The sequence below is a fragment of the Ptiloglossa arizonensis genome, chromosome 3 (assembly GCF_051014685.1).
Source record: "Ptiloglossa arizonensis isolate GNS036 chromosome 3, iyPtiAriz1_principal, whole genome shotgun sequence".
Taxonomy (NCBI): domain Eukaryota; kingdom Metazoa; phylum Arthropoda; class Insecta; order Hymenoptera; family Colletidae; genus Ptiloglossa; species Ptiloglossa arizonensis.
This window is the reverse complement of record NC_135050.1, coordinates 19205362-19233166: the sequence shown is the minus strand read 5'-3', so window position 1 is coordinate 19233166 and position 27805 is coordinate 19205362. Positions and strand designations below refer to the sequence as shown.

Sequence of the window (27805 nt, the reverse complement as noted above, 5' to 3'; positions counted from 1 at the left end):
ACGGAAACGTTCGATAGAAGCTGAAAGGTGGATGCGAGTTTACGATGTCGCAAACGGCGTAAACAAAAAGATAAACGGAATGGATTCGGCGCTTAACCCATTTACATCCAGAAGTGGAATAAGTTGAGTTATCTGTATCACCGGGTACGGAATAATCCGCGAGCGACGGCCTTTTTGAAACACGCTCGCGTCGGCAATTTACATACGCCTTGTGTGTACTATCCGTGCCACCGGTACTCGGCCATCGTCGAGGATATTTTTTAAAATCGAGATTTTAAAAAAGAGAGAAGAAAGAAAGAAAGAAGAGACCGATCTCGATCACTTTATTATCGCGCGTAACAATTTTTCGACCTAATAAGCGTCTTCGCGTAGCTCCATAGCCCTCTCTCTCGATTCGAGTCCGTGTAACTTCTTTCTTCTCCGGAAAGTCGAAAACCGACTCGAATTCGTCGTTTTGGAACCGTGAACGACACCCGGAAGGTTGCAACCGACCAAACGCAGTTTCGCTAGAAGCGTTGCAGGTACGCTACCAGGAGTGGCACAACGTCTCCACCGGTATATACCATCCCGAGGGAACTATATTTCGAAGGAGATAATGTAAACTTTTCATTAAGCGCGATACACACATTTTTACGACACCGGTCTCGTTACTTTCGAGACGCACCTTGTACGAGACCTAGCACCTTGTAAATTATTCCACGATACTCTCCAGAAGCACGGAATATTTCATTTTTTAGTGTAAAGGGGTCAACGCTTCGACCAGGTACGACTTCGACGCAAAATGTACCTCGTGTGCGGAAAATCACTAAACTCATTGAAAGTACACGCGTTCCGAACGCCTACAGGCGTTCAACGCACGCTATTGACTGCCCACAGTCGTCGAAGTGAAAGAGTCGATTCGACGTAAGTAACCTCTTTTCGAGTCACGGCTCGAAAACTTCGAGACATCGTGAAAATTGGCAAAGAAATAGCCGGAAGTCGATGTTCCTGAGCGTCTTCGCGACGACGACCCCCCGTGCGCGACTCCCCGTTCCCCGTTCTCGTGCCGCTAAGTAATTTGCCAGGGGCCTATTACTCGAAGGTTCCGTTGCTACGATTATAGGCAAACTCTAATAACGACAATTATGTCGTCTCTGTGGAATTCGACCGCCTGCGGCGATCCGGGACAATGCCTTCGTTATCCGGGAAGATTCGGGACCTATCGGGTTCCGTGCACGCGGTGAATGCGGGAGGACTTAATTTCCCCGGAGTTTCGTGTTCGACGTTGATCGCGTTGGAAAACGCCTCTGGAGATCGAGCTGTTTCGTCCTGTTCGGTGATTCTCGTTCGTCGAAAGCGTAAAAGATTTTTACAGAGACGGTTAAACACGTTTAGTTGCTATACCTATTCGTGGCAACGATTCCTACGCGCGCGTCGAGACGGTTTATAGCCCGCTTCCACGGTTCTAATTCCGAAGGTCCGTAAAATCCACGCGTACGTGTCGGCTCGGGTGACACGGGCGCACAGAGTAAAAACGTAGACCACACCACCACCACCACCATCATCACCATCACCACCGTCGTCGTCGTTGCTACCGTCACTACCATCGCCATCCCTTCGTCGAGCACGCGGGGTTATTTAGGGAGCAGAAGCCGTGCATCGGCTCGTCCGCCTTCGTCTCCCGGAAACTTTTTTTCTCTCCTCCCCCTTTTTCTCTCTTTCTCTGTTTAACTCGACGACGCCGCGACGAGGCGGCCGCAATCGGGCCGGCTATGTACGGTTCGCCACATCAAACGGACGAGTGCCCTTTGAAGATGAAAAGCTCGCGTCGCACAACAATTTAATCTTCACGGTAATAGCGAACGGAACGAGCGGGCCCGCGCAACGCAGTTTACGGAAGTCCCCGGAGGTTCCCTTCGTTCTCGAGCAAAGAGAACGAGCGAAGAGCAACGGATGATGGGAGAGAGAGAAGGGGGGGGGCAAGCAGTCGCCCGGATAGAGTTCCGGTACCCGTGGTACAGCGTGACCAACGAGGCGGAGGACAAACGAGCAAACGAACACACCGTATCGCATAATTAGATACGCTCGCTGACCCGGGATACGTAAAACGATGTTTGACGCGGCAGATCGGCTCGATTCTTTTTCCAGGGATGCTCTCTGGTGTATTGTTTAAGGGCGAACCCGGTGCACGTCCCGCAGTCGTCGAGATCGCGATTCGTTGTCCAGGGACACCGAAACGCGATCGTGTATCGCGCGGTGTTCGAAGATCGGGATGGTTGATTGTTATCGTTGCAGGTAGTGTGCGGAGTAATTGAAAATTTGAGACCAAACACTCGGTGCGTTTCACTGCTATTACGAACGCAGAACTGTTTTCTCTCGAAAAGGTTACGCAGGAGTGAGCGCTCGATCGCAGATTTAAGGCGGCAGCACAAGTTATATATATATAAAAAAAGGCAACGTCAATCATCGTTCAAACGAGTATTCTCTAGCGTCGATGGATGCCGCGATTATCGTACTTTAATAGTTGTCGATGCTCGAAGGGTGGGTGGAGAATTTTAAAAACGTTTTAAAAAAAATTTACACCGATCTTCGATGGAAGACTTGAGAGTTCTTTTCCTTGGAACGGATGTTACTGATCTGATCGTAGATGTCGCGGTTCGATATCGGGGGATCGTAAATGCGAGTAACAAATTTCATCGATGCTCGAGACATTTGTACATACGCGATCGCTTAACAGAAATGAATCCGTACAACCTAGTCATCGAAATTATCGATTATGCGTTAGAAGTTGATCAAGAAACCTATGCACACGGTGTTCATCGAGAGCGGAAACGTACGATCGATTTCGCGAGCGAACGAAAGAATTATTCATCGCGGAAGCAGAGGGTATCGAAAGAATCGTTCAATCGTCGAGACATCGCGACCTTCGGCGAATTATCGTTGCACGTGCATCAACCGGAGACCAATTTTAATCCGTAGAAATTATACCGGTCGGAGTATTATGGCTATTTTTGAAACTGGAAACTTCGAAAGACCCGGATAACTCGGTCGGTAGGTCGGTCATACGGCGAGCGATACGTAGTTTCCAAGTCCTCTGCCTCTTAAAAGCTTTAAAGTTTTTTAAACCGGGATTCGCCCCTAATGACTTTGCATTTAGTTTTCGAATTTTACGTCGGTTCGCGAGTAAATTCCTCGAGTCGATTGCACGACACGGTAGTTAGGCTCGGAGAAGAAATCGATCGTCCACCGATAGAACGATCCAGCCGTTTAAAAAAAGAAAAGAAAAAAAAAGAAAAAACCTATCCGAGAAAACTTAGCGACCGATGTTTCGCAAGGTTATCGAGTGTCGCGTATATCTGGTTTCGATATGGAAGATCGATAGGTTCCGCAACGAAGAGACACGTTCGTTGGTCGCGGATCGAGCGTGATCGTGGCTTGGCTCGTAGCCTGTGGTCGTAATACCATTGGACGAACGTATAGCCTTTTTGCGGAGGAGTCCTTTTTCATCGGAACCCCGAAGGAAGAAGCCCTCGTACCCTCGGGTCGCATCCAGCGCGAGGACAACGAGCACGTCGATCGGTCGTGGACCTGCTCGGAGCAATGTATAGCGATTGATGATGGGTAATTTCGCGTGAAAGGTTCAGGGGTTGGTCGCTGGAAAGTTGAAACGATACCGTAATTCGTAATGTCGTCCTTCCCTTTCTTTAACGAGGGCACAAGCGTCTCATTACGAGCGAAACGAGAAATTTATTTCATTTTACGAGGAACGGGACCGCGGGCTTTGTTGCGCGAAACGCAGATGTACTCCTGTTTTATTATGCCCGCGAACGAAAGCCTTTTGCGCGGCTGATATTATTCGATCGTACCGCGGAAGCATTTTCCTTGCCGGTAACGCGGAAAGACGGGGAGCTGTATTTCCGCGAGTCACGCCGGTTCCCGGTTTCGCGGAACACGATCGAGCACCAAAGCGGGGTAGATAGCGATCCGTGTCTCGAGTCGCGGCGAATACGGATCGTTCTCGCGAGTCGGTGTCTCGTCTCGCGTCGAATACACCTAAACGGCTCACCAATCCAAGATAGAAATCGAGTCTCGAACGCGGGAATAACCGGGCGCGGTTTTACGATTCCTCGACAAATTGTTTCTCGTTTCTTCGCGTACCGCGAGTTGTATCGACCGCAAGGTCATTAGGGATCCCGGTCGTTCAAACGTGCTATGTTTATTTCCTCGAACCACTGTACGTTCGCGAGACGGTTAACGAGTGTTTACATCCCCACTCTGGTTCGCGCTCCGGCTCCCTACCAGTGGCGCGCATCTTCGTCACCCTCCTCGGTCAATTCGCGCGATGGTGGGGAAACTGGTACACCGTACACTAGAGCGGGGATGTAAACACTCTTCTCGCTTACGGATAGTATTTTATCGCGTTTTCCACGCGGTCCTGAATCCTTACGGTCGAATCCCAATCGTACTTGCGTCCGAACAATTCCTCCGCGTTTGTACAGAACTTGTCCATCGATGCTTACCGATGGTTACGAATGGATTCCGTTTTTCAAATCGACGAATCGTAATTTTAACGCGGTCGGTCTTCAACCCGGACACCGCGACTCTCTGTTCTTCTTGGGGTAAGAGATGGGTAAAAATCTGGCGTCACTTTACGAATTTCGTTCTTTCGTACGAGATTCTCTCCCATTCGTCACCGCCGGGCCGATCTTGGACAGTTTCCGCGCTCTTGGCACGGAAACGAGGGTGTTGTTTCACTCCGTGAAAGCCTCGTCGCCTCTTTTCCGTCGTGGCGTCTGCTTTTTTCTTGCCCGTGAAAGGATCCGGACGTCGTCCGTATCGTTCTCGAAGGGTTCGGTTTTCTTTGCGCGACGGTGATAATTTCCAGCCGATTTTACCGATCGCCCGGGTTTTGGTTGGGTTTACTCTTCTCCCAAAAAAATTCTATAATTTCCGCGCGAATTCGAGAGGAAAACGCGACTCCCCCGTCGTCCTGTCTCTCGCCCTCGAACACCGCGTTGAATTTATGCGCGGTACGGGAACCGATGGAACCGCGATAAGGCTCTTCGTAACCATAGGTGCGTATCACGGATCGTAATTCAAACTATCGAAGATCTCCGCGCGCGGTAGTCGGACTCGGTCTCGCGGTGGGTTCATCGATCAACCTGTTCGCGAAAAAAAAAGAAGGGGGAAAAAAGAAAAAGCGAGTAAAAGACCCTCTCGGTATCACGGGCACAGGTCGAACAATGCGTAGGTGACGGCGTGTGTCCACCGGCGGTTCTGTTTTCGTGCGGGCCGATGAGTGGGCGATTAATTACAGGGCTCCCTTAATTGGTCGTTTAATTAAGACTCGTCCGGACCGCGGGCAAAGCACCACCGCGTCACGCGACATTCGTTACACCCGAATATTCGTAGGAAGATCGGACCGGGCTGATTCCGGTGGGCGACGCGACTGAACGTCGCGACGCTCGTCACCGGTCGCGCGGTCGACCGCACAAAGGAGCCAACTTCCCCGACAGTCGGATTCGTTGACTAATTAAGCCCCTTGACACCGTAATTAGCCACGCGTCATCCCCGATACTCTCTCTTTCTCTCTCTGGCGCTCTCTCGTTTTCTCCGTCGCACGCGCACGTACACACACACACACACACATACACTCTCTGTTGCTCTCTCCCACCCAGTCCCTCCTCTTCCGGATTCTTTTCGCCGGAGATAAATGCGCGAGCCCCGCGGTACTACGACGTCGGGGCGTCTACGTCGCCCGGTCGCGTTCGCTCGACTCGACTATCAGCGGGCACACGGACGAACGCCGGGGAATTAATCTGTGAAAATGTGTTTTTGTTTGGCGCCGTCGTTCCTGCCGCGTTCCGCGCGGTACGCGGCAGGAACGACGCTCGCTCATCCGCCGCTTTGAAACGCGAGTTCGAGCCGTGGCGTCCCCCGGTGGGACTCAAAGGTCTATTGATTTTCGCCCCGTTCCGTTGGCGTTCAATTTTTTCTCTCCCTCTCTCTTTCTCTCTCCTTCTTTTTTTTTTTTTTTTTTTCTTTCCGCCGGCGTTACATCGGAAATTGTAACGTCGTTCCATTCGGAGGCCGCGCGTCTGCACCGTCATCCGGCTAATCCGAGGCAACTCGGAGGCCTTGCCAGCCAACCAGCCAGCCAGCTCGTTCCTGTCCCCGGTTTCTCGCCGGTAAAGGTTAGTCCCCGGGGAACCGTTATTAATTTCCGTCGAGAGGCGTCAAGATAGTTTTCGCGCGCGACACAAAGCATTATGTGTGCTCGATGGTAACGAGCCCGATGAAAAGCCCAATTGACACTGTCTCGCGGTGATGGGAGTCGTCGGGTTCGTACCGCTCCGGGCGTTCGACGATTACCACGAGTTAATTGCGACGGTGTGCGCGTCGATGTGGGCGCGGTAGAGATGACGAAACACGCACACACACGCACACGTACATATGTATATTTCTGCAATTTTTCGTTGCTACGACGAATCAACGAACACGCGCGACGCGTCCCTCGAGTTGCCGATGAAAAAAAATTAGCGTCGCATATTTTCGCGGGAACCTCCCCCGCGCGCATTTCCGCCAAGTATCGAAAATGTCGATACCTGTCGCGAGTCGAGGAACCTAGACGGGGTGCCGCGAAACCAATCGGACGTAATTTGTCGGTACGTCTGGGAGAGTCGAGGAGAGAACGTTTTCCGCGTCGTTCGTCCTCGTTCTCGAGACGCGGAACTGCCGATTCCGCGTAGACGCGTTCGATCGGAAGACTCCGTCCAGCGAGAGTAAATCGATTCGCGCGTTCAGAAATCGGAGAACGCTACACGGTGAAACTCGATTGTTTGGAGTAGAAGCGTTTGTCGTACGCGCGAGTCGGCAGCGATCGAAAAACCGTGTACACGGTGGTGCGCGCAAGCGTAACGAGTTGCGCCGGATAAAAACGAAGATTCTCGTCTCCGTTGTTTCGACAACGCGAGTTGCTCGTTTCCGCGGTGTTTACGTTTCGTATCGACAAGAGCGTCGGTTGCGTTATTTAGAAGGGAAACCCGACGCACGGTCGGTGACGAACATCGAAGTTGCCAAACGTATTCGGAGGACACGGATGCGCGACTATAGCGCGCGTATAGGCACAATTTTGAACAATTTGCGTAAATTGAGCACACCCACGATTTTAATTCTCGAAATTATCCTCACCGTGGTTAAAATCGCATCCAATCCGATCCAATGCGTAACCGATTACGCGAAGTGTCCATCGCGCGTCCTGAGAACGCGTTAACGGATAAATATTGTTAGCGAACAGGGTCTGGTTATCGCGTGTTGCGCAAAAGCGATACCAATTCGTTCGCGACAGAATCCGTAAGGTCACTGTTACGACGCACGTGTCCTAAATCGCGTACTTTGCAGGCGGCGCGGGATATAAAAGCGTTATACGGTAGTTTCCGTTTTATCGGGGGATCGAGAATCCTCGGAAGTTCCATACCGGTTGAGATTTAATCGGTATACGCGGATCCGTGTCGCGCATCCCAGTCGAGAGATAAGCGTGGCCCTCGGGGCTCCTCGGAGATACTTCGCCCGTACGAAGTCGACCATCGAATTCGACCGAGACGACGAAGCGGAGCGGATCCGCGCGCGAAACGTACCGCTCTCGAGGCGAGAGGAGACAGTTCGCGTCGCGTCGTCGAGCACCGGTTTTCTTCTCGAATCCTCTCGCGGCGGTAATTCGCCCGGACGGAGCCACTTTACGCGCTTCTTTCCCGTTCGGCGCGCTCTCGGCTCGAATATTTCCGTCAGCGACGCCGACATCGTTTCCCGCGCCTTCGAGAACGCGTCTCTCCCCGGTTACTCGGCTCTCTGAATACTCTCCGATACCGCGGCAAGTTTATACGAGAGGCGCGTAATTACTGGTCGCGCATCGGGGCCGCCCCCTGCCCCTCCGCGTTTCGTCGAGAGTCGAAATTAAAACGAGCGACGAGCGCGGGAGCACGCGGCCTCGTGGAATCTCATTTGAGCGATTAAATTGTACGCTCGTTTCTCGGGCTCGCGACATATCGGATCGCGAACCGTTTTCGGTGATTAAAGAGTCCTAGCCACCCCCGACCCGTCCCGTCCCGTCCCGCCTCGCCGTTTCCAGCGAATTTTTTGATTCATTAGATAATTAAACTCGCCGGATGTTTACGCGACGCCCCGAGCTCGGCTCGCCGCGTACGCGGGACTCGTTAATATACGATGAAATACGGGATCCTGGGTTCATGGAAGAATCCACGGATAACTGATAGCCGGTCGACGATACAGAGGAGGAGGAGGAGAGGAAGATAGAGAGACAGAGAAGAGGCGTAGGTAAATTGGAAACGAGCGCCGGTGGGTAACGAATCGGTACGGTAAATAGTTCCCATTGCCTCGGTCGAAGGTTGTATATCGATAAAACCGTAAGCAGACATTCCACCGTAAATTGATGCCCGTTCGAGTCGTGTGTGCATAGCGGATTGGCCGGTTGCGTGTTTCGCCGCATACGGTGTATACGGGGGTCACGTGAGCCGACACAAAGGTCAGAAACACCGGTCTTGGGTCCCGGTTCTTACCGTCGTCGTCGTTGTCCTCGTCGTCGTTGTCCTCGTCGTCGTGGTCGTCGTCGTCGAGAGAGTCGATGCTCGACTCGCGAATGCCGGAACACGAGCTCGGCTCCTTTCGCGGTACGACCGGACGACGGTGGTCGCGTTGGTTAGATGTATCTTGCGACAAGAGTAGTCAGAAGGTGTCCGTCGAACGGGAAAAGTATCATCACCGAACGCTGGGAAAACTCTACCGCTGAAAATCGATCGAAAGCTACCGACGAAAGTCCGCGCACATCGGTGAAATGTTCGGCGCGAGGATCCGATGATTATTTAAATTTCATCCAACTCGAAAGTTTACGAAAGCGCTGCGCGGTTCGAAAGGATATCGGACGTTTGAAAAATTGAAGCACCGAGACGAGAGCCCGAAAGCGCGGAGGTATTCTCCGATTTAAAAGCGCCGGGCGAACATTCCCGGCTCGAGAGTTCCGTTTCCAGAAATTGTTTCGCGTCGCGACGCAACTTCGAAAGTCCCCGTCCGAGTATCTCGTCTCGTCCGATGTATCTCGAGAGCCCGACGCGCCGCGAACCCTGCCACCGTGTGAAAAATTCGTCTTCGAGTGTCTCGACCGCGATCCTCCGACGAGGATAACCGTTGGGAAACGTTGCAAACGGGTTAGCGAGGATTTTGTTCCCTGGAAAACTGTGTTCGGTGGAACTCGAAGTCAAATATTGGCTTTGGGATTAATTAGAAGCGAAAGTGGCGACGGTATTGACCGACGTTTTTGGACCGAAAACCGGAGCGATTTTAAAGCTCTCGGCGTTTTCGAAAGCGATCATTAACCGGAATAACGATTCGACTATCGTTCAGTAATACGATAGCTTTATGCTTTATCGTCGTCCTACATTCTCGGTTAATGACACGGACAAGGGAACTACCCGCGCAAAAATACGTATCGCGTGCGATACGCTGACGCAGCTGTGGGGCTAATATTTCCTAGAATATATGGGCGGGACCCACCGAGTATCGGTAAAGCTCGAAATTTCCTCGCAAATTGCCTTTTTCCACGGTACAACAACAATCACCGTATCGAACGCACGCGTATCGTTACAATGTTCGTTCCTCTCTTATTCTGTCCCGAAAGGAACACGATCGAGGATGCTTCGAAATTTGCGTCGCTCGAAAATGGTTTTTCGCCCTACTCGACGACACGCTACCGTTCAAATTTGAAAACGAGTGGACGAGTGGACCGTTCTCTCGATAGAGATACCGAATCACCGATAGATTCCTACGACCCGCTGGGATATTCGAGCGTCGAGGAAAAGTAGCACGAGAACCGGTAATGGGCGGACCTTCTCGATATAGATATCCAAATCGTCGATAGTATTTCTCCTGGCGAAGTCCCGTGCTCGAAATCTAATTCTACGTTTCGGTGGCAACCCAATCTTCAGGACGAGTAGCGGGAAAATTGATGATAAAAAAATCGAAAACGTTTCTCGGTGTCTTTTGGAAATGAAATCTCGGAAAAATCTAGCGCTACAAGTATCGATAACTGTACCAGGATAACTCAACCGTCGATAGATCTCTTCTCTCAAAGTGTAATATACTCGAAATCAAGTCCCACGATTCTTTGGAAACCAAATCTCGAGAAAAAGTAGCGCGAGAAGTATCGACAACTGTACCAGAACACCGAAATGGATAACTCAACCGTTGATGGACCTCTTCTCCCAAATAGTCCAATACTCGAAATCAAATGGCACGATTCTTTGGAAATAAAATCTCGGTGAAGAGCGTCGATGGTAGCGTCGTTTCCCACACGGGAAATCCCCGGTGGGGCTGCGAGGTAAGAAACGCGATAGAATCCCGTGGCAGCGGTCGCGTCGTATCGACAACGCGGTAATATCCGCGTCTCTTCGAGGCGAGATTATCAAAATGATGGATTCCGTGTGCGCGCAGACGTGAGCCACGGCGATACCGTCGGAGCACGTAATGCACAGGACGGGGGCCCCCGGTCGTGGCGATTGGCGCGTCGCTCGCGTGTTCCGCGCAACACACCGGCCCGTACGGTACTTACGCCCGTAGAGGAGGAAGGTTACGTGTTTCGCGCGACGGAACGGCAACCGGTGGAGAGCAGTCGACGAGCTCGACCAGAGAAGGACAGGACGATGCCCGAGTTGCGCGCCGATCCCGGGTCCCGGGTCCCGTCTCCGTCGAGGTCGTGCATTTACACAGCCGGGTCATCCGTGGTCTCTACGGTACCGTTACTCCGCACCGAGCGTACATATTCTCGGAGCGGTTATCCCGCAGCATCCTCCACCTCCTCGGAACCCCTCCTTCTCCTCCTCCTCCACCGTACGTCTGTTTTCCTCGACCGCGAACCCGGGCCGTTGCATATTTTTCGTGCATCGTGCGAGGCTGCATGCAAACTCGTGGAGAGACCGGTACCGGTAACGTTGGTCGCGTACGTTTCTTCGTGCGTCCAGCGTGCAGCCACGCTCGGCTGCTACGGCATGTATAAGTCAGAGACGGTCGTCGAGTGGCTGCCGTTGTTTCTCTCGTTCTCGTTGGGTCGTTGTTTCTTCCGTAACTGGCTCACTCGGAGAGACGCGTGCGTGGGTAAGTACCGGTGGTCGTTGTCGGTGTCGCGAATATCGCCCAGCCGTCGTTTATGGACGAGAATCGATCGATCGCGCGGGACGACACGTCCACTTCGCGGAAGAGAATATTATTCCGTCGGCGTCACCGACACGCCGGACACCGGCCGGCATCGCGTATCGTCTCTCGCGACCCGGCGCGCGTCCATCGTCGACGATCTTTTCCGCGCGAGCGACGCATCCGTTCGACCGGAACGTAAATACGCCCACGAGTTCACAGTTTCGCGAAGAAGTCCGGTGTTTCGATCGTAACGCGGAACCGGCGATAATACCGTTACCGTCTTTGTGCCTCTCGCCTGTCGCCGCGTTCGAAACCGGATCGAGCCGACGGGGTAACGTCGTTATCCGGCCGAGCGCTGGATAAAAGGGTCGAAACAGACGGCAAAGTCCCGCGTACCCCGACCGGTCGGGACGTAACGGGACGGGGGGAAAATCCGTGTGTTGGGTGTTTTTTTTTCCCTTTTTTTTTCTTTCCGTGTGTTTTTTTTTATTTCACTTTTCGCCGCGTATTTTTTCCCTCTTTTTTCTTTTTTTTTTTTTATATATATATATATATTTTTCCTCTACCCAGTCCCGTTTCGGTGTAACGTTCTAACGTTGTATTGCGTTTCGCGTAGTCGCGCGAACCTGTCGGTTATACGAGAACGTTTCTTTCGCGCGCGCTGGAATATCGAGTTCCCGTTGTCTCGTTTGGAAATTGAATCTCCGACGGTGATCTCTTTCGATGCAATTTATATCGACTTCGTCGGAGCGGAAACGGGACTGTGTACAGCCGTAGAACGATCCCCGCGCCGTTTGCCGTTCCCCGCCACTCGTTCGCGGTAAGTTTGTAACGAGATTTCGCGACCAGAACGGACCGGCGTCGTCGTTCGACGTTCCCTCTCGGAACGTTTGATTCGTCCGATCGCGGTAAGCACGAGTCGGGGATCGGCGGAAGGATATCGGCGTCATCGCGAACCGATCGAACCTCGGGTGGGGTCAGAGAGAAACGCGATCGCGTCCCGGGGCGGCGTCCGTGTTTCGTACAACTTGTCGGATCGCGATGCCACCGGGAACCGAATATTTCCCGTACCGTTAACGATAATCCAATTGATTCGCGCGTTCTCGCGGGACGCGTTACCGCTCGTTGTACTTCCGTACGGTTCGTCGTCGCGACGAATCAACGGGCGTCCCGATCGATCGGTATCGCGCGTCTCTCGTACGATGCGTCGAAGACGCGTGACAGACGCGATTATCGTTCGAATCGGACTCGGTGGTACGGACGTCGCGACGATGTTCGACGAGAAACGATTCGCGGGATCGCGCAATCGGTCAGCGATACGCGAACGGGGTGGTTATTATCGCGGTACCGACAGCAGGCTCGAGACTCAATCGGCCGTTTCGATCGCGTGCTTCTAATTTCACGCTCGGTATCCTCTAGCCCCGGCTCAACATCCGGCTAATCGAATCTTTGCAGCCCCCGTAATCACCGTTCGAAGACCGAAATGTTTGCACGCCTCGCTGTAATATACACTGACCCGCATTGGTTCACGGAACTTTCCTTTTTCATCGTGACACACTTGCCTGCGATTCAACCGGGTGGTCTCTCTCTCTCTTTCTCCCTCTTTCTCTTTATCCGTCTATCGGGTTTTCAGCTGTTCACCCTTTTTTCGCTGTTTTTACTTTCGAGCACGAGGGCCGCGTGACTCGTCCCGATCGACCGGACGCTACTCTTCGATCCCGCGCACCGTTTACCCGCTCGAACGTTTTCGTGTGACGCGATCGGGGAAGAAGGAGTCGCGAGCGAGAATCGCGCTCAACGGTTAATCGTTTAATTGGCGTCGACCGAGTCGATCGACGCCGGGAGGATTCGACGTCGAAGCGATCGATTACGCTGTCCGTTGCCGGTCGCGTCGTTCGAGCGAGAGGACACGGCTCAAAAGATCAACGAGCGAGCGCGTCTTGTTTTATTTTCTCGATCGCGTCGCTCAAGTGGGTGGACGACTTCAAAGTTCGACGCGCGGCCGACTGTTAATCCTTTTTTCCATCGCGTTGTTTCGCCGGACTCGACGGACCGATCGTTTTCTCTATCGCGTTCCGCTCGCGTCGTTCGAGCGTGAAAACGACTCAAAGAACGGACGAACCTTCGATCGTCGATTGCTCGGTGTTCTCGACCGTGGACCAGGCGGAACAGTGGATTCGAAGCGTCTACGCGCATTGTCGACTCTTTTCTCCGTTACCCTGTCGAAGAAGGACTTACGGATGCAACCGTTACCGATCGTTTTCTCCGTTACCTCGAAATCGGCCTCGTTCGGGCGGCAGAAGGGCTCCGACGATCGTCCACCGATGCTCCTTCGCGTTATTTCCTCCAAGCGCGAAAAGAGGTTAAACGTTGCTTCTCGAGTCGTCGAAAGACACACGCGCGCGTTAACGAGGTCTCGGTCGTGTCAAAGCGAGCGATGTTTGCGTAAGAGTTGCGCGAGCGTTCAGGGATTTACGGGCGATTATTTCTTCTCGATCTCGATTATCTCGAAATCGTGTAAAATCGTGTAAAAATCGCGGAAATATTCGCTCGATCCACCGAAAGGTCGTAGCGCTGCTACTGACCGCGGAGGTCCGTTCGCGAGAGGTCAGAAGCAATAGGGCGAAACTCGGTAAGACGCGCGTTAATTTCGCGGCGCGTCATCCATCGTCGCGCGGGCGGAGGTGCTTAGGAAATTAGTATGGAAACTTACGGGCACGTAAGCATCCATTTTCCGAGCGGCGCGTCCGCGTTACTCAGACACGGAGAGCGCGGTCTGACGCGTCCCATCCGTCTTCCAATGCGCATATGTCCCGGCCAGAAATTACCATTACGATGGATGCCGCCCGGTCTCGAGCTTATGCGCACGGCAGTCGAGTTTTATGACAGTTGCTCGGTAATAACGCCGGTTCGTACCGGCGAGAAGCGGCTTGGTCGCGAAATTACGTCTTAACGTACGGGAAACGCGCGTCCCGCGCGGAAGAGGACGCGAGCGGGCTCTCGTAGCGGCTACGAGAAGAGATCGATACCAGGAGAGAGCGGACGAGACGAGAACTAGCACGCGACACCGGCCTATTGTTCGCGATCGAACAACGTTAGGGACATTAGACCCGCATCGTGAATACTCTCCACTTTGGCGGTCGGTGCTCGAGATATTCTCGTCTTACCACTGTCTGTCCCCCGGCCTTCGTATTAATTAGGAGCTGTCTCTCGCCGCCGGAGAGGACGAGCTGCCGGTGTTCTCGACAACGCTCGCGACGTTTTCACGCTCGTCGGCCCGAGCCGTGCGTCCTTCCCACTCCGGACGAGTGCGAACGACGAGTCTTCGGAGCGGAACGAAACCTCGGCCCGGCGCATCGGGTACCGGCCCCGCGTGGGAACGAAGCGTTCGGAGACGAGGAGTCGCGAGAGCGATCGAAAAAATTGTTGCGTTTCGATCGTTCGACTGTCGCGATCCGACGATCCAAGGTATAACTTACCATATATCGCTCAGCGGTCGTCGATAATATAATTGTAACTACGATACGCCAATTCCCGTTTACGTGGAAAGTTCCGAGAGATCCTTCTACGAGTAGAAAGAAACGCGCGATTCCATTCGAGAAAAGTGCATTAGCATTTCTCGAACGTATCGTTCCGTTCGCGATAGAAGCGAAGTCGTGGAAAAGTAAAGTAGACATTACCGCGCAACTTTTCTCCCAGAGTTCTTTCTCCGTGTTCTACCAAAGACGTATCTACGGTAACGGTATTTACGAGGTAAAATTAGAATCTCGTTCGTCGTAAAGTCCTCGGTTCGAATTCGTCGATGTTCGTAATCGTTTCCCAAAGTGTGCGAAAAGCTAGGCCCGGTCTTCGTAACCGAGACCGGACGAATACGTTCACTGTTCGCGCGTCGTTCGTGTCCCGTGCTACACCGGCATTCTTTTGTCCCGAAAATGATATCGCCCGCCATTTTGCGCGCTACTGGAATTCCCGCGCGGTCGTTGTCTTGGCCGCGAACATCCGGGGCATGCGAGGGACGATGATACGCGCGGTGACATTAGCACGGAGACAGGGACGATGCTCGAGAGGCAGGCAGGCAGGTTTCGAGTATGCGGCGGTTTTCGCGCTTTTCTCCGTTCTACGGTAGCCACGGCCAATTACGGAACGTCTCGGTGCGTTGTTTCGTAGGCCGTTCCGTATTACCCTATTATGCTCCCCCGTTGGCGTTTGCACGGAACCAGATGGCTCGCGCGGACCGACGATAATTTCGCGAAACGTTCCACGCGCCTCCGTACACCTTCGCTTCCCTTTTTACCTTCCGTCTATCGCCGTTGCTCGTTCCCTTCCACTATCCTCCCGTCTCTCTCTTTCGTTCCACTCGTAGCTTCTCCGTTCCACCTTTCTTTCTTCGCTTCTTCTCCCGTCCTTGCGAATCCACGATCTCTCGTCCAGCGTGAAAACACAAACGACGGGTCTCGTTACAGTTGAATTGTGCCCGTATTTATTTTGTTCCCCGTTCGGAGCGTTCCGGCGAGCTCGCTCGGTGCTGCGCGTTTTAACGACTCCGAGAGTGGCTCTCGTGTCCCGTTTAGCATTACCGAACGATAAACGGAGAGAGCCGACCGTAGGAGGGGAGTCGAGGGAGATTTCTGTCCTTTTTTCGATGGGAAATAGGATCAGCTCTCGGCGAGATAGCTTCGAGTATCGGTCCTTGAGTAATTTTCCGGCTGAAAAGTTTTCTCATTTACAGAGAGCCCTAATTCGATCCGCGGGAGGCATTTCGTCGACGCGCGAACCCTTGGCGATATCCTCCGAACGCCGAACGACCTTCACCGATAAACGATTCCATCTGCGCGCGTTGCGATCGTCTCCTCGTCCGAGAGGGAAACCGAGCCGCGCGTCTTCACCGCGAAGCGTGTTTACTCGGGGCAAAAAGTAACTCCGCGAGAGAGAACATCGTCCGGGCAATAGAGAGGTCGTTAGTCGGGAGATTCGCCGTTGAAAGCGGTCGTTACACGGGTCGAAAAACGTGGATCTCCCGGAAAGAACGTCTTCTCGACGGCTTGTTTCGCGTTCACATTTTTTATCCGTCGCCGAACCGTTTCGACCGTTCGACGAATTCTTTCTTCCTAACGAGGGGAAATTTACTACCGAGTGGTCGATTTCGATTTCAAGGAACGTTTAACGCGAACGTTGCTCGATAAGTTTAAAGATCGATGAAAGTTGCGCATCTTCCGAAAGCAACGTTACCCGAGTATCTTTGGTATCCATTTTACGCGCATCGTTAGCGACCCACGCGTCGTTACGTTGCGAAACTCGATCGATCGAGAGGACGGTAGGATTTTCTCCGCTGGAGAACCTTCTTCCGTTCGCAATGAAAATAGAAAATAATAGAACTCTTAAAAATAAAGTGGTCGGAGAAGGATAGATCGAATCGTCCGATCGGTGCTCGATATAGGTTCGTTCGTCGTCTAAACCGAATCTTCGACTATTTCCGTTATCCGGGCCATCGATCTGTACGTGGATCCCGAGTTTAATCCAGCGACGCGTCGTTTAAAAACGGCCGTATCCGCGGCTCGGTAACGGAGTCGTTTGGAAACATTTTTCTCGTCGCGGTAATCGAAATTTACCCGTGGCAGGATTTCGAGCGTCCGATTTCGCGGAAAGGGACGACTCGATAAGCGTTTCCACGCGATTATCCGGCGCGGAGAACATTGGTCGGTGTAATACACGTCCCCGGGACGCCGTCGCTAATTTAGCCCACGTTCGCGCGGAGAAGGGTATGCAATATTAGAAACGCGAATAGAGGAGCGCAACGTGTACGAGAATTGTTGGGAAAGTGCGAGAGGGAGCGCGGGACGAGGAGAATAGAAGCGAGCTCAAACATGTTTGATATTAACTTCGTTTAGCCGCACAGTCGAACAATTTTGTCAGTTTCCCGGATACCGTGTAAGCAACTATCGCGGGAAATGATGCATTAATTAGACGTCGACTATTACGAGGGTAACGATTTCGCGGTAATTTTCGCGAGAAAGTTTCCCAGTCGCGCGTTTCCCCTAGATGTGTCAGCTACGCGACGAGGAAACGCGTCCGAGTTAAATATCAGCGTACGTGCGTTCGATTTCGAATTTTCTTCCCCAATGATGCACCGAGAAATTCATCGTCGATCGATTTTACGAACGATCGAACCGGACGACGATTTTTCCACCGATTCGAACGAATCCGCGCAACCGAATACGCCCAACGAAAATATCGAGTCGAGCGTACAATATCTCTCGTTCGTCGCGCGTATTCGTTTCGCTTTCGAGAATCTTTTCCGGGGACGCCATCCCCGATGTAAATTTACCGATCGTTTATCGGTAAATTCGCGCACGATCGAATCGGAGAGGAATTTCTCTCGAACGATCAAGATCGTCGACTTCTCTTTTCTCTTTTTTTTCTTTCGATCGAAAGAAATTTCGCCAACGATTTTCCCTCGCTAACGAGTTCGTTCGTTCGTTTGTTTCAGGTAAGCGTATTTCCACGTTTTTCGATTATCCAGCGCCGCGAGGGAACGGTAAGTGGTTGTACGTCCGCGATCTTATCGGCGAGTACTTCGGGGGAAAGAATTTTATCGCGAACGTCACCTAGCCTTAACGTAGCGCTTGTTATCGCCGTCGCTACTTTCCGGGATTTAATATTTTAATTTCAAAGCGGAATTCGTATGGAAACGTGTCCCGAATATCCCGCGGGACTCGAACGTCTGCAGATTCGTTCCGAAACACGGGGGCTCTGTCGCGCGTTCGAGATATCTCGGCGTTTGGAAACAAACTCTCCGTAACTTACAACTCACCAACGTGCCCGACGAAAATACAATTGTATCGAGCTCGGGGCGCGCGCGGGACGAACCACGCTTGTATTTTCATCGATTCTCGTTGCACGTTCGAGACGCGTTGGATACCCCGGAGTTGTTTATTTATGCAAACAGCTCGCGAAAGTGTTACCGCGATAATGCTTTGTTGCGCGTCGATGCTCCGCGAGTGTATTCACGCTCGCGAACTTACCCGAATGCAAACCGTGTTCTTCTACGCTCTTTTAATTTCGTTCCTTGCGTCGAACAGTAAACGTAAAAAATATACAAATGTCTCCCGATGTACGTACTTCCTAGAACGTACAAAGATCTACGATACCGAAAACAGTGTCGCGTAGTTGGAAGATTTCTACGCAAATGGACGAACAACGCTGCACCTTTGCGATTTCGAGAATTCGATGTTACGAATAGAGCTTGTACGCGAGCGAAAACGCTAATTTCGTACCAATTTCGACAATTAAGAGCACAGAACTCCGCTCCGGCGACGCGACTAGAAAATTCGAGTACCGCGGTACGAGGACGCGTGCGTTTTCAAGACGCGTTAATATTTTCGCGCGGAAAATTGACCGAAATGTAACGCAACGCGTACTTTTAACGCGCGTAGGAAACATCTGTGCGCGAGGTCTCGCGTGGTCGTTAAAAATTCCCAAAGAGAGGCTGTTTTTCTGTCGGAACGGTTCCTCTTTAAGTTGGTCCTTGATCGCGAGAACGCGAAAAAAGAAAACGAGTAACGCGATAACGATAATAAATACCGAAACGGGTGTCGCGTGCACCGTATAAATGATATTTCCTTCCGGTTACCGAAAGATACGAGCTTTTTAAAGCATTTATAATCCGGCGCCCGGGACAGAAATACCGCTTACGGTCTGAAAAACGATGCGACGTCCGGGTTAACCAATTTCATCCTCGGAGATCTAATTTCCTGCCGTCAAGATGCGTTACGCCGGGACACCCGTGTTCCTCTTTATAATACGGCTCGTTTCCCCGTTGTAAACGCGTCAGCCGGAATTGCGTCCTCGTTGTAAATCTCGTTGCATTCTTGCACCGGTGTGGCCTCGGTGTTGCCGGGGCGCATACACACCGCGACACGGCGCACTCGAGCAATTTAAAGCGCGATTACCCGCCCGAGTTCTCGTCCCCCGAGAAAGTTACCGCGAATACTTTAATCCGTTACGCGAGTGGCTACCGCCGATCCGGACGATTCGAGCCTCGAATCGTATATCGCGGCACGCGCGTTAACATCGATGTACACGAATTTCAAGGGGTCACCGCGCGAACCTCCATTACCCGTACAATCGACGCGATCCGGTTCGATAAATCGAGATTAACTCCGGGAGCCCGGAGGTTCGTGGCTCGCGAAACCTGTCCGAGCTGTTTACGCCCCGAAGATTTCTCGTCGAAACCCAGGAAATCGACCTGAAACGAATCGTCGATTTTTACGCGAGCGTACAGCCGAAGAGTCGCGGCAATAATTCGCGCGCACGCTCCGATTTCCGGCTTCGAGCGACCGTTCTTCCTCCGTCGCGCATCGCTCGTAAAACGAGCACGATTTATCGAATTTTTAAGAAAGTTTAATTAAAATCCGAGCTCCGACGCGCGATAAGTGCCCCGGCGCTGAATTATTTCTCGGTTTTACGGTCCCTCCCCGCGTAAAACGATTCATCGAAAATATACGGTTGTAGTTCGAAGCGAATACCATTACGCGTTTCTCGGATATAGAAAATTATGGAAATCAGCCCGGGTAGAACCGGCGACGATAAATCCTACCGGCCGACAGTTTTCGAAACACGGCGCGCGTGGGACGAGCGATCGTACACTCGAATTCGAGAGAATTCGAGACACGATTCCACCGAGCTTGGGAATAACAGAGACGTATTTTTTTAACCTCCCGTACTTGCGAAGAATTTTTGCGCGAAGTACAACCGTGGATCGTTCCGAGCGATCGTTCCGCGCCAAGTATCCTCGAATAGTGATTCGAACGAGAACTTGGAAAAAACTGTTTCAATAGCGGTGCGGTTAAATGGACTCTGGACGTGCTTCGTCGCGGTAAATTTAACCGTATAATTGTCCAAACAGAGTTCGAATTGCGGCGGGTCGGTGAATAAATTATTATTCTTACTTTTTGCGCCGAGTAGGGAAAAGGAAATTAGCGTTCCTCGTTCCCAGTCCGAGGGTGGATCGCGAAAGCCTTTTCAACGTACCTTGTCACGGATGTTCGTTAATATTTCGATTCTCGTACGTACGCGACTCGATTCTCCCTTCTGAGAATCGATGCGTGCTTCGTCGAGGAGCTCGTCGCGGAATACTATATTTTTAAAGAAAATTGGACAGTTAACGAGTTACCGCGTCCACGATACGTGTACCTTCGACTGTTGCAGACTTTTCTTCTTGAGAAAAATTAAAATAGTTTCATTCTTGAAATCTTTCGCTATATGTCCTCGCGCATTCTGTTCTAAATTACACCGTTCCGAAGTAACGATCTGTTAGGAAACTTCGATATTCTCCCTTCTCCATTTAACCGCGTGTAGCGTCGTTATTAACGCACGTGTAACCAAAACGTAATGTTCTTCCGACCGCTTAGGACCCCTCGAAAATTTCGAAACGCCGCGAGTGGGTTACAGTTCGTCGAGGTCGCTGCGCGCGAAACGCGCGTCGAAAAGGCCAATTACCTAGAGACGATTGTAAAAGTGGAAACGTTCTCGCGACGATCGAAACCGGCGCTTCCTATCGTCGAGTAGAAGTTGGCCGCGTGTTCGTTGAATTCTTCGCGCGTCGATTTCACGGTCGTCCGGGTGGTTACGCGTTAATCGAAATTACGAGACGGTCGCGCGCAGCGACGTACATATTTCAAACGAGGAAGTTTTCTGATATTAACGAAGCCCGTGATTTAGGATAGAGCGAAGAGAAACCCGGGGCTAATGCGTCGAATCGGCCGTAACGTCCCGGCAGAATATACTGCCATTAACATGCCATTACGGTCCATTAATGGTAATCGGCGTCGTTCCTTTGAGAAGTCCCGAAGGCGTCCAACCGCGCGAAAGCATCGAGGATAATCGTCGCTCGGTGTAAATTCACGCGCGTTGCGCTCGCCGCGCGATTAGCATGCGCGTCATCGCGGCGATCGTTCGCGATGGCGGTGCCACGTCGAGTGAACGCAAAAACGTACGAAATCGAACGGTCCGATCGAGGTCGGGATAACGAAGATCGCGACCCCCCTCCTTCCCTCCTCGCCCGTAATTTCGAGGGGAGTTCGCGACGCTCGTTTACGTTCAACGCGAACGCATCGATCTCTCGTATCGCGCGAAACTTAACCGCCACGCCCCGTAGCTCGTGCCGGCACTCGTTACTTTCCTCTCGCGAACGAACCTTGCTCTTCAACGAAACGTAGATTTCTTTCCCCGTCTCGTATCGCGCGAAGAATGAAAAGGATCGCGGTAAACCCTGCTTACGCGCCCTCGAATCGGTTCCCCTCGTTTACCGTACGTCCGGGGTAGCTGGCGTTTCTTTCGCGGGCGTCGAACTCTTTCATCCGCGAGCGTAACTCGCGCGCGCACGTTCGACGAAAAGATTAACACCGTGTACACCGTGAACGGTGGCTTCGAGCTGCTGGAGATTCGAGCTCGAGAGATAGTTTTGCACGCGTTCGACGAATACGCGAGACGTTGGATTTTAGTCCGTAAATGCGAATATACGCGAAGCTATAAAAATTGCTATATTGTCCGCAATAGGAAGCGAGTAGTGGAAGTACGTGATTCGTTAATTATTTTACAAATATATACGTAGAGAGATGTTTTCTTTTTCAATACGAAGGCCTATAATTTTTACAATCTGCACCTTCGTCGGACCGTTGCCAACGCGTCGGCGAGACCGTCCCGATGAAAACGAGTCCACGCGCGACTTTATTCCGACTATTTTTAATTACAGCATTCCCCGAGAGGTCGCAGCACCACCACCCGTGTTGACTATATCCCGTTGGCTCTCGCTGTCCCTCGCTCGTGTCCCCGATACAAATTCCACCGCCTTCCTGCCGCTACTCGTTCCCGAGGAATTTTATCATCGAACGCTTGGTATTGTACGGAGAAAGAGAAATCACTCTCCAAAGGAATTACGAATCCTATTGGGTTAGTCGTTCCGGTCGGATAAATATTACTCGAATTCGTTCGCGATCTACCCACTGCGATATTTATTCTACTCGAGGATCTCTCTTTCTTTCTACGACGCGCGAGTGAAAATTTTTCAAAATTTAACCAAACGGTCCGAACACGGTCGTGTTTGGACTCGTTTTTATCGGGAGAACATCGCCGATCCGATCGCGGTATTAAAATTTCGACTTCGATGAACGAACAAATGAACAAAACGGTGGTCGTTGAAAAAGAAACGGTTCGTGGATGCGTTCGAAAGGTTGTTCTCCTCTGGTGGTATCAGTGCACGTTTCGCGGGAATCGGGTTCGGGATCGACTCTCGAAACGGTCGTGGCGCGTAAAACGAGCGCGATCAAACGGACGGAAACGTCGCGCGTGCGCTCGCGCGCAACGGTCCCCGGGTTGGAACACGTACGATCAATCGAAGCGCATAAGAACGTGGGGAGGGAGGGGAGAGACTCGATGGACTCCGGTCCCGTACGTACGGGTCTCTTTGAATTTAACTCGCTACTTAGCCGCGCTGCTCGACACAATGACCGTTCCACTAACGCGAGTTCCGCGTTACTTTGCGTCGGTTCGACGTCGTCTACGGTCGTCGTCGCGGTATCGTTGATACGCGGCCGCGCTTACGGACGCGAACCGCAGCGTTCCAGCGTTGCGGTGGGGCTCGTTGGAAAATTGGGTCACAATTCCGCGTACCTGGCCCGAGAGCGTTCAAGAAGCGGGTAGGGGTTGAAAATCGTCGGCGAACCGCGCGGTGACGAAAAACGAGGAGGCGACGCGGCCGTCGACGGTTTCTCGAAAAGGCGTGCACGCGAGAAACTGCGAGATTCCTTCCTTGCGGAGAAACTTGGAAAAATCTTCCGCCCGGTAACGCGAAAACCTGCGAAACGCTTCCGCGCGTTGCTTTTTTAATTGTTCGAGCGTTTCCGGGGGCGGGTGCGGTTCGAGCTCGTTCCGAGACATCGAACCGCGCGGAAAAACCCGAGTTCCGCGGAATCCGTTCGAACAAAAGGGGTTTCTCGACCCGTAAGAATAACGAGCGCCCGTCAAACCGAGACACGGCTCCGGAACGAGATAAATTCTCTCGGCGCGGCGCGGCGCGGTGCGGCGTCTCCTTAAATTCAATGTAACACTTACCTGCATCCCGCGGCATAATGGCTGCTCCAATTACGCGAATTCCGCGTTACTTTACGCCTCTCCGACGACGGGCCGGCGTTAATGCGCCGTTAATACGCGGGTAGACGAGACCGGTGCGGCGCGGAGTCCGTGCAGACCTTATTCCGCTCGGCAGACGTTTCACCCCCCTTAAGAAACGCTCGGAACTCGGTGTGTATCGTCGTCGTGGTCGGCGCAAAGGCGTCTTTCCAGTCTTGGTCGTTCCGCTGGCCCCCTTCCTTCCCCTTGTGGCTTGCTCCGCGAAGAAAACTACGCTCTCCTCTAATTGTTTTAACGACTCCGCTTTCGTACGGACGTCCCGCGCGCTATTCTCCGCGGATCTCTTCTTCTTTTTTCTCTCTCTCTCTCTGCTCCTCCTGTTTTCGCCTCTTTCTCGACAGCTCACTCGTGCTTCTTTTTCCCACTTGTTCCAGCGGTCCGGCTTTCGTCGTTCCTCCTTCTACTCCGAGTCCCCTTTTCTTCTTCTTCGACGCGGTTGGAACTCTACTCCCGGAGACCCCAGTGCGCAAACCCGGGGCTGTAGCTCTCTGCCAAGTGGTCTTTCGCGGTCGGTCGATTGCTCGTACCGACCATCGGTGTACGTCCATCCGTTTCTTTCTACCTCCGCGAACTTTCCACAGCCGCGAATCGTTCCACTCGTCTCGACAACGTCTTAATTAGGATTTCATTAGCTCGCGCGCTACGGTCGCGGTCGAGCGAACCTCGCCTCGCTTCACCGCCGTGTATCGACGTCTTTTCCTTCCTTTTGAGCCCCGTGCTCGCTCGAGCCCGACTTCCGCGCGAATCCGAGCTTTTTTCGAGCCCGACGGGCCCGAGTCACGCTACATTTTTACCCGAACACCGCCCTTCCATGGGAACCGTCTTTTCGAGAGGATTTCTCGCGAAATTCGACCGATACTCGTGAACAGGAGGTCTTCGTTCGACCCTGTTTCGGCGTTTCGGAGATGTTACCTCTCGTCGCGTTTTAGACACCGCGCTTTTTCCTCGATTCGAAAAATCGACCGGCGAAATACATCGCGCCAAATGTCGCCGTCTTCCTCGAACGTGTATTCTCGTTTAAATGCGCTTCTTCGATCTCGTTTCACGGACGTATTCTTTTTACGCCACGTTTTACGTCGCGTCGAGTTATCGGTGACGACTCGAAGCAATTCCATTAATTTCGTAAACATATTTTTTTCCACATCGGGTATCGAGTAGTTTTTCCTTTCGCGCGATATATGTTCGCTTTCGAAGCAGGTTCAAAGAACCTACGCACGCTTTCCGTTGAAATGGATACGAAGAGGACAGGTAGAACTTGGACTCTGATTCGAGGAAACTCGAGAAAAGAGGAGAGCGCTCGAAACGCCGGGGAAATTTAAAACTCGATAAATTTCGCGCCCTCCCGTCAATTTCGACGCGTGGAATTCGCGCTCGTCGCAACGGCCTATCCCGGTCGAGGAACCAGCGGCCATTTTGCCTCCGTCCGAGTTCCGTTATTCGTCGATAATTCGGGAAAGACGGTTCCTCCTGTCCTCGATCCGGCCAGTGTTCGCGGACGTTTCGAGCGGCCGGCGGTATTCTTCCGCGTCGCGTCGCGTCTTCCCGCGCGACTCGTAGAATCCCGGTGTGGGCGGGGATCTCGGAAGCGGTTCGATCGGCGAAGAATTCCGCTCCCGGTTTGGAAGTTGGCCCGTAACTCCAGCGTTCGAACTCTCGCCGACTTCGAGAGGCGAAACGGAACCCCAAGATCGATAGACTTTCCGTGCAATAATTCAGCGCATCTCCGGCAAAACTAACGCAGCCGGCGGTGCGATCCTCCGAGCGTATAAATCGAGAGCCGGTTGTCGGTTTCCAGCGTTTCTCGCTGGCCGAGGCCGCGATTGGTTCCACGACGTCGGAAAAAGCCGAGGCATCGACGCGAGGCTACCTACGGAGATCGCCCGTTATACCCGCATAATCCTCCACTGGGGCTGCCGGTTGGTTTCTCTCTCGCTCCCGCGTGCGCTCGCGCGAACGCAAAAGTCCGCGCGAGCGTTCTTTTTCGTTCGCGCGCCTCGAGACGCACGGTCCCCGCGCCCTAAGCCGTGGCCAAGATTCTTTTTCTCCCCGGCGTAGCCGCAACGTTCCCACTTTTGGTCTCGCCGCGAAAGAAGAGAGGATTAGGGCTCGTCGTCCACGGTGTCGAAACTAAGCCCCTCGGCCATGATACGGGATTATATACACGGTTGAAATATCGCGCGACGAGCCACCGCCGGTGTATCCGTTTCAACCGTTCTGTGTTCTCGGATCTGCCTCACGTTTCTGCTTTATGTATCTCCCCACCGTCGCCACCGGCGATGCCCCGCGCCGCTACCTCCCCGACGCGAACGACTCTCGCGACTATCTTCCGCCACGGAGATATAGCTGCCACGGTCGTTGCGCGAACACCCCTGTACGCGAACGACAGTCGATCTCGTCGGTCACGGTTGAACCCTCGCGAGGTTCAAAACCCACCACCACGGGGGATTTTAGTATTCCTGGGAAAGCGATACGTTCGCTTCCCGAGCGAGAAAAATCGATGCCGCCGGTGTAATCGGAGACCCGGTTACCTGGGATCCAGGATACCGCCGCGAGGGGAACCGAGAGCGCGGGGGAAACGCGTAACTAATAGGATTCCTACGCTAAGTATCGTTGTCGCTGTTACCAGCACCCGTAGCCCTGAGTTTAACGCCGATAACTAATTTTAGAACGACGAATATATTATATACGGGAATGGTTTATTCGGTAATTGGAGCGCAGAGTTACGGCGTTTCGTCCCGGATCTACCAGCATACCTCGTCCCCGAGGCTTAGCCGATCCTGCCTTGGACGCCATTAATCGTCCGAACGATTTCACGTTCGTGAAATCCGTGGATCCAATACGCGCGGAGGACGCTCCGAGCGACGCTCGTTCGTTGCTCGAAGGTGGGGATTGTTTGAAAAATCGATCCAAACCGAATATACCCGGACGCGTAGAGCTATTTTCGGTTTCTCTCGTTTCGCGTCGGACTAATTTTAGATTACGCGCCGATTCGCGAAACGCGGTACGATCTGTTCCATTTGCGGAATCTTTCCGTCCAATTTTGGCAGATACTCTAGTCGATCCAACGTTCTTCGAACGGGACAGCTCTCCGCTTCCCGAACGATTTGTCGGTTTGTAATTCAATTTTCGATTTTCGGTTCCCGCTCGTTCACTACCGCGAAATACAACCGCTCCGATTTCCAGTGCGTCGAACGTCGAACTTTTCGATTCGATGCGCTCCGCTCGAGACGCGTAAAGACACGAGATCACCGCACGCGGGTTTCTCGGATTTACCCGTTAAGTTTTCCGATCGCGTACGATGAAATTTGCGCGCGATCCATCGACCAATAATCGGTCGAAGTATCGTTCTTGCCGAAAGACGGGATTTAATTTTATCCCGTTCTTCGAAGCACTTGTCGCGCGGTATTGATAAATCGTGCGACCAACTTCCGCGAACATTCCAAGTAACAGAGTTTTCTATATCGCGCCTTATCGAACAGCTTTGGACTCGAGTAATTGTGTTACTGGACTGTGCACATTGGCGAACCATTACAGTATTAATATTTTTCGTGGGAAGGTATTATCCTTTAAAAGGTCTTTGTTCGTTGCATTACGGAATTGGGTTAGACGCTAATTACAGTACTTGCGTTCGTTAACGTTATTACGACCTTAATTCGGTATTCGAGATCGATTCTAGAATTGTTGGCAAAGGAAAACACAAAATTCGTCGAGAAGAAGTATACCACGAATTCGCATAGGTTTTCGCGGAACGATCGAACGATCGCGTGGTCGGTGAAAAATCAATGTTCGTTCGCTATCGCGGCGATTGTTGCCCCGACGTTTTGTTTTACGGCCAGTGGGAACGATTCGCGGGTTAGCGATACCGGCTTCGTCCGGCGAGGCCTTATGGCGCGTTATATTTTAAAGGAAGGCTCACGGAAGCTTTAACGCGCGTATCCAGCGATAACGACGAATATAAAACAGAACTTTGACGCGGGTTAAAAGAACGGACGATGGTTCGTTTCCGTTACCAATGGCCTTGCCTACAGCGCCGTAAACAAAAGACGGACAATCGCTTTTTATTCTTCCGTGCAATTCCCTTTAAGATCGATGCACTCGGATTCGACGATTCTCCGGCTCTTTCGTTTCGTCCGAAATGGATACCGGTTTCTCTCGTTTCTTCCGAATTCGACCCAAATTTCTTCTCTCGGCAAGAAATTTCGTCGCGTTTGGAAACAAATGGTCCGACCATGCCAGATTCGAGGAATACAGCGTGGATGGGAAACAATTTCGTAATTCCGAGAATTTTCCCTCTACCGTCGCGAACGAACGTACCGGCGCATTGTCCCGATGACGAAGAACTTGTTCCTCGCTAAACGTTCGGTTTTTCAACGTCATCGTTCGAACGATCGAGCAACGACGCGCGGTATCCACCGGTTATCGTTCCGTCTTTTTC

The 27805-nt window shown here is 52.3% G+C and overlaps 1 protein-coding gene across 3 annotated transcripts in view; it reads left to right on the top strand.

Moving 5' to 3' along the window:
- Olf413 (DBH like monooxygenase olf413) overlaps window positions 1–27805 on the top strand; it is a 438131-nt gene that overhangs the window by 217632 nt on the left and 192694 nt on the right. The window contains exon 1 of one of the 3 annotated variants that reach the window (XM_076306580.1): window positions 10254–10369. The exons of the other annotated variants lie outside the window; for them this stretch is intronic. The gene's annotated coding sequence lies outside the window, so the exon portion shown is untranslated. Of the gene's footprint in view, window positions 1–10253; window positions 10370–27805 lie in introns of those variants that run through there. 3 annotated transcript variants of the gene reach the window in all.